This window comes from Phalacrocorax carbo, chromosome 2 (genome assembly GCF_963921805.1).
Source record: "Phalacrocorax carbo chromosome 2, bPhaCar2.1, whole genome shotgun sequence".
In the NCBI taxonomy this organism is placed as follows: domain Eukaryota; kingdom Metazoa; phylum Chordata; class Aves; order Suliformes; family Phalacrocoracidae; genus Phalacrocorax; species Phalacrocorax carbo.
In genome coordinates this window covers 11,817,026-11,823,025 of record NC_087514.1, presented here as the reverse complement: position 1 = coordinate 11,823,025, position 6,000 = coordinate 11,817,026, and the positions used below count along the sequence as shown (strand labels likewise).

The window sequence follows — 6,000 nt, the reverse complement described above, 5'->3', positions numbered from 1 at the left end:
AGATTTGTGACTCATCCAAAGCCAGCAGAACAGATAAATTGATGTATGCCTTAACTACCACAAAGAAGGCAATTGGGATGAATTCCCAAACAGGTGGCTATGTGAACAGTGCAAAAGCCAAGATGTATGTACACAGTGAAGGAAGAGCAGGTTGAGTTTGGCCCAGATTCCGCAAAGGCCCTCCCACAAGTAAAAAGTACTATGAAACAGATGCAGTGACGGGAAAATACAGTAGTTACCTGGGATTCAGCCCAATTAGTTTCTGTACATTCTCATATTCTCATATTCTACATGACCCAGGAACGTAATGGAAGCAACACACATGTGATAACACTTTATCTCAGCCTCAGTCAGCTGGGGCCCGTGCACACAAATAAGGAGCGGAAAAGGGTGAAGCAAGAATATTTTTATTCTCTTTTTTAGATCAACCACAGAAGTCTGTAGGTGTCAAACCTCATGGTTTTTCAAACAACCTGATATTCTCATTAATTCTTTTTTTTTCCATTTGAGAATAGAAACACTGTTAGTTTCAAAAGGCAAATGTACTCATTTGCATTGTTTAAGCAGCATGTACTACTAAGTATTTTCAGTACATTTTCATAGAAAACAGAAACTTACTATGAAGAGAAAAAGAATCCTTTCCCATCGTAGACTAATTTATTAATACTTTGTTTAAATAGTATCAAAAGAAGAGAACCTGTTATGGCCAGATTCTGAAATGGCTTATATCACATTCAGTTTAGGCAATTTATACTAAAGGGTTTTTGCATGTAATTACATGCAGATATTACTTAACTTCAGTGCTTATACAAGAGGGTTAAGGTGAGGCTGCAAACCCTAACATTTCTCACAATGAAGGGGAAATAATGAACTTGAATTTGTAAAAAAATAATCAAACAAATTGAGTCCTAAATGGAGCTGGCTGTCGTTGGACCAGTGGGAACTAATGGAAAATGCATCAAAAGGGAGGGTCCTGATCTGTGTCATTTCTTGTAACGGCCAATCCTTATTAAAAGTGCCTTGCTTGCTTACATCACCCTGTAATTTGTACCATACAACCTGAGTTTTCACAGGATGCCAAGCAGCAGATTTCCCCACAGACCTTGGCAATCCTTCAAGGGTACTCTGCCAAAATGTAGTTTTCCTCTCCAAATAAAAGTTTGTTGGTAACAACTCATTGTCCGTCAAAGCGATATTATCCAATTAGTCCCGTCAACATGACATTGTCTCTACAAGAAGCAGCAGGTCCCAGCCTTGGCTGGGGATGCAGAACTACACAGCGGGCAGAACCGGAAACTTGCTGCCTGTTTTTGCAGTGTCGCCACTGCAAACTCCTAACCTGTCATGCAAGAGCTTCCTTCACACCCTCCATTGTAGGTATTTGGCTCTGCTTCTAGCTTTCCAGAGGAGCACTGCCCTGGAGCATGCTCTTGGGTGGGTCAGGAAGCTGCAAGGAGGGACACAGAGGCAAAACAGTGCAATTCAGCACTTCTTGTGGCCTCGCCAAGGAAGGCAGCACGTTCCTACTGAGTCTGCATTTGCTGCACGCATGTCATGACTCTCCATGTCACCCTTCCAAACTCCTAAGGGGAGGGTTTCTACAGCTCGTATCACAACACATCCTCCTGGAACCTCCTAGTCTTCTACTGCAGCTACATTAACCTGGACCAGTTAAGCCAGGGAATGCGCCCCACCTGCACACCTGCTGCTGAAGTTGGTACAATTTGAGGCCTCTTGCTGGTCCTTGCATGCAATATCTTCCTTGTAATTCACCCTGATGGAGGATTCCGGCTATTAAAATAACAGATGTGAATGGGACAGCAAGGCCAGGACAAGGAAAGGCTGAGTTGTTGCTAGATTTAAATGCAAATTATTATAATTTAAATGCATTTTCTTTGCAGGACATTGCACTGCTTCTTACTGTGTTTTATAGGAAACAGTTTAAAGTAAACCTCACAACTAAGATTCTAGCAATTGCAGAAAAAAGGTATACAAGGAAGCTGGTTATATCTGAATAGTATAAATGTACTTGATCTTCAATAACTCATTAACAGCTTGGTTGTACTGTTTATTTTTTCCTGCAGTTGGGATTTTTAGGATTAGGCCTATCAATATTTATTCATGTTTAACAGAAGGCAAACATCCGGTCAGTCCTGGCAAATGCTATTCACTGAACAACTTCGTTACGCTTAGGCACAGAACAAACAAAGGTTCAGTTTCTAATAGGAAGGTGAAAGTACAACAGAGGGAGAGTTGGTAACAAGTGTGACTAATGCCATAATAATTCATCTATTGCAAAAGACATATGAAGTTCTTAGAGAACCCAGTTATCTCCTGTCAATATCAGGGGCAAAATGTCTGTTCCTTGCATGGAGTCAGATGGAGCTTTTACTAGAAATGGGGACTGGGTGTGGGACTGTTTTTTCATAGATCAGGCAAAAACATCCATAGAAACCGAGGGAGATTACTCTACAAACTGCAGTTTCTAGGTGAGGTTCCTCTTTCAGATAACTGGTCTTGGTGTTGCTCAATAAGGTTGAATTGCAGAGAAGTAATTTTGTTCTTTTCAGCTGCATTTCTCTGGAAGTCTGTTCAGGAGAGACCCTGAAAGTCTCTTGCACTTTTCTGTCTACTGCCATGTCTGCTCAGGACTGCTCAATATCCAGTGCTAAGCACCTTTGACCTAATCAGAAGCTCTAAATACGACTACATATTTTAAAATAACAAAGCCAAACAACATACATACCAGGTGGAGCCTGCTGAACACGAGATAGATTTGCCAGAATAAACTCAGGGAAGATTCAAGGGGTGCTCTTCGGACTTAGCAGTATGTGCAATTCTTTGTAGTTACATAGCTTCATAGTATTTGAGAGATTGCCAGTGAATTTATCCTCACAGCACCCCAGGATGTGCAAAGTGCTACAGGCCTCCGGGGGAGACTGGGGAGAGGGAGGAGGTTAAACAACCTGGCCAAAGGAGCTGCAGGGTTATGCAGCCCAGAAGCACATGCTGCCCACGCATTTCTGCATTCTTGGTAGCGCTGCACCTTAGCATCCGGACTCACAGGCCTTTCGTAACTCGCCTCCATCACAGATAAACTCAACGTAAGTTCTCCTTGTCTGAAATATTTAGAGATAGGTGATTTAATGTAAATGATTGAAAAAAAAAACTAAAAGGGTTTCTAGGAAAACCTTTCCTGCCAGGAGACACAAGCATATGTCACAGTGAGGTGAGTCTGACTTCAGGGGTTTGGAGAGGCTTAATATGGTAGAATTTCATAAATAGTAGTACATGAAGTATAAACCACTAATAAAATTTTTTTTAAAATCATTAATTCATTTTTGTCATTTCCCAAAACTGTTTCTCTGTCTAATATAAACTGCATGCTACTCAGGACAGACACTGCTTAGAGTCCGTTGCAATGAAAAAGAAAATTTTGTGTCTCCATTTACTATTCTGACTATCAAAAATACTCAGGGAAGACACAATAATGTGAGAACTAATATTAAAGCAAGGAAAAAATACAGCATATTTTATACATTTATTTTCATCTTGGGATGATTTTGACCACAGGAAAGTATTTGCCTATGATAGATGAACTGCATTGTCACTCATGTTAATATACTGTTTAATGATTTTTTTTTTAGTATTCATTTTAACACTGTTACTGTTTATTTAGCAGGACATTAATAACACCAGGATATTTATCATATAGGAAATGGCTAATGAAATCTGCTTCATCTGTCAGTGGATGTTTATGTTTCAAAGCCACACTGGATTGTTTATGCAGGATTTAGGGGAGAATGGTAGTGTTTTGTTAGTGACTAATAATAAGAGGGAAGTTAAATGGCAATTAGTATGGATTTTTATTATTATCATTATTGTTTATATTACATTAGGACTCCCTCGGGCTTCAGATCAATGCTTGAAGCAGCTCAACTGTTGCTGAAAGACTTAAGAGTGAGATAAAAATATGCTTGATAGTGACGGGGACACAGGACTGGGAGCCGGAATTGTCCAGCTCTGCAAATAAGCTGACTCACTGCCTACTGCTCCTGTGGTGAACCCTCCTGCAAACAGAACTTTGGCTCTGACACATCTGTTTTAAATGAATGGAGTTTACATGATTTCTCTATATTCTTATATTCAACGGTTAATCAGGGCAAACTGCGACTCCTAGTTTAATGTTTCTACAAATGCTTATTCTTAATGAGTTTTCTCCCAATGGCTGCTTCAAATTGGATACAGATGTCACAATTTTTAAGCATAACTTATACAGCTTCTGGGGAGTTTTGCAGATCTCTGCCACCTAAGAACTGGACCCCATGGTTTGAACACCAGTGGATTTGAGGTATTTCCTTTTGAAAAGCGCAAATGCCTTTGCAATTTATAAAACAAGTCATGCATTTGAAAATTATATTTTCCTTCTTCCTTTGCAAGTCTGAGTTCATTATTTGAGGTTTTCCTTCCTTTCTTGCAAAAAGCTCGAACTGGTACATCCTTGTTGCAAGGACACGTGAGAGCTGCCAGATTGCATCACAACAGGGACAGGCAGGAGTGTGGAAGTAAGATTCCAGAAGAGCTGGGGAGCTGCACTGGTCTTTGGCCACCCTTCACCAACCCTATGCTTGTTCTTCCTGAACGAGGACAAGTATTAATGCGTCCCAGTGATAAAGTGCATAGGTTTTGGTCAGGATGCATGTATGTATGTGTGGAATCTGGCATGCCACTGACCAATGTACGGTGATCTACCCTTTTTTCTTTTTATATGGTTAAAAAAAAAAATCAGATTGAAATCACCGGATAATTGAGTCACTGTAGGTATGTTAATTTCACGCAAAGGAAAGTGTATAGTCATAGCAAAATATTTCCTTTGTTAGTTATTGCTAAAGAATGAAATGCAAATTCCAAAGGCAGTTCCCTTCTTCCTTTTTCCCTTCCCCAGAAATCCCTGGGAGTACAGAATAACGTTCAGAAATGCCAAATCCAGCCTCCACTGCACCCCTGCAACTACCTCCAAAGTCAATAGGAGTCATGGGTGCACAAGGAACTGAGTGCCCCATCAACATATTACAGTTTTTAACCATTATTAAATGTAAATCTCTCTCGCATCAGTATTTATTCTTGCTAAATATGAAGAATGCTTGGGCTTATGAGTCACCAGTTCTTTTCTAGTTAGCGCTTGCTTTACCATTTCCACCCTTGAATGGAACTAGAGATTTATACACGATATCAGCACACAAAGTCAACTGTTAGGAGGAGGCAACCACAGAATAACAACTGGGGAGATAACAACATGCATGTGTCAGAGCCAGTGCACTCCACTGTTGTCTTTTCTCTGCTGTTGGTTTTGCAGCAGGCTTGAGTGGCAAAGCACAAGAACACGAATAAGTACAGCAGGATTTGCTCACAATTTGTTCCATGCAAGCTCGAGGTTGCCATGGGAGACAGGAAGCATTTTTTGGCACTTCCACAGTAGTAAACTATTGCCACTTTATTCACATGTAGCAGCACACTGTGTTTTGTTCAACAGCAGGCCTATGAGCTGACCAGTAAAACTGCTGGAGGTAGATAGAAAGCTTTTTTCCCCACACTTTCACTTCTTAGTTGGGATGCAACTCAAGGTCCTGCTAAAAAGGGCAATCAGCCGTTTGCTGTAAGGCAGTAGGCTTAGTCTAGTTTCTGGTTGATGCAAGGTCTGCATAATAAAAACCCACATTGCAGTGTGCCACAATAGTCCTGAGGCAGTAAAGGTGTTAAGAAGACACTATAGAGGATGCAAAAATCCAAAAGCCAGTTTGTATTCTTCACATATGTTATTTAGTGAGAGATTGCACACAGAAAAACATAATGTCAATCCGATTGTAGCACAGATCAGTGGCTGCCAGCCAAAGGCAAAGGTCTGCTGTGCTAAAAGGTCTCCTTCAGTTTGGGAAATGAGAATGAATGGTCCCTGGAGATGTGGTAGTGTTCCTGTAACTCTGGGTGGTGACTGCACCA

At 40.7% G+C, this 6,000-nt stretch overlaps 1 long non-coding RNA gene across 1 annotated transcript in view; it reads left to right on the top strand.

Annotated features, from left to right (window-relative positions):
- Window positions 1-2,640: 2,640 nt before the first annotated feature.
- Window positions 2,641-6,000, top strand: part of LOC135312280 (uncharacterized) — a 40,739-nt gene continuing 37,379 nt past the window's right edge. Inside the window, exon 1 of the long non-coding RNA XR_010371846.1 lies at window positions 2,641-3,104. This is a non-coding gene — a long non-coding RNA (uncharacterized LOC135312280). The remainder of the gene's footprint in view (window positions 3,105-6,000) is intronic.